Source organism: Sinocyclocheilus grahami, unplaced genomic scaffold, assembly GCF_001515645.1.
Source record: "Sinocyclocheilus grahami isolate Dianchi unplaced genomic scaffold, SAMN03320097.WGS_v1.1 scaffold462.1, whole genome shotgun sequence".
Lineage (NCBI taxonomy): Eukaryota > Metazoa > Chordata > Actinopteri > Cypriniformes > Cyprinidae > Sinocyclocheilus > Sinocyclocheilus grahami.
In genome coordinates, this window is record NW_015505641.1 from 2,408,816 (window position 1) to 2,409,098 (window position 283).

General features: G+C 37.1%; 1 protein-coding gene across 1 annotated transcript in view; it reads right to left on the minus strand.

Annotated features, from left to right (window-relative positions):
• LOC107552974 (aryl hydrocarbon receptor nuclear translocator-like protein 1) overlaps window positions 1-283 on the minus strand; it is a 37,434-nt gene that overhangs the window by 13,380 nt on the left and 23,771 nt on the right. The gene's annotated exons all lie outside the window — the stretch shown is intronic.

Genomic DNA, 283 nt, shown 5'->3' on the forward strand with positions numbered 1-283 from the left:
AAAGGCCACAATTTTTGCCCCATTTTGCAGTCTGGACGAGTCAGAGCCAGTCTGCAGATTTTAGATAGTCAGAGTGATTTCACATAAAATCACTTAGTGTATGATGGGCACGGACTGGGCACAGATTTTTTTTAAACTATGATTCCATCCAGTCAGAGGATATCAGACATATTTGATCATTTGAGCTGATTTTAGAACACAAATTGTTTTCATTTGTCATGTTTCTCTAAGCAACAAGTTCAAGTCAAGTCAAGTTTGCTTTATTGTCAATTCTTCCACATGT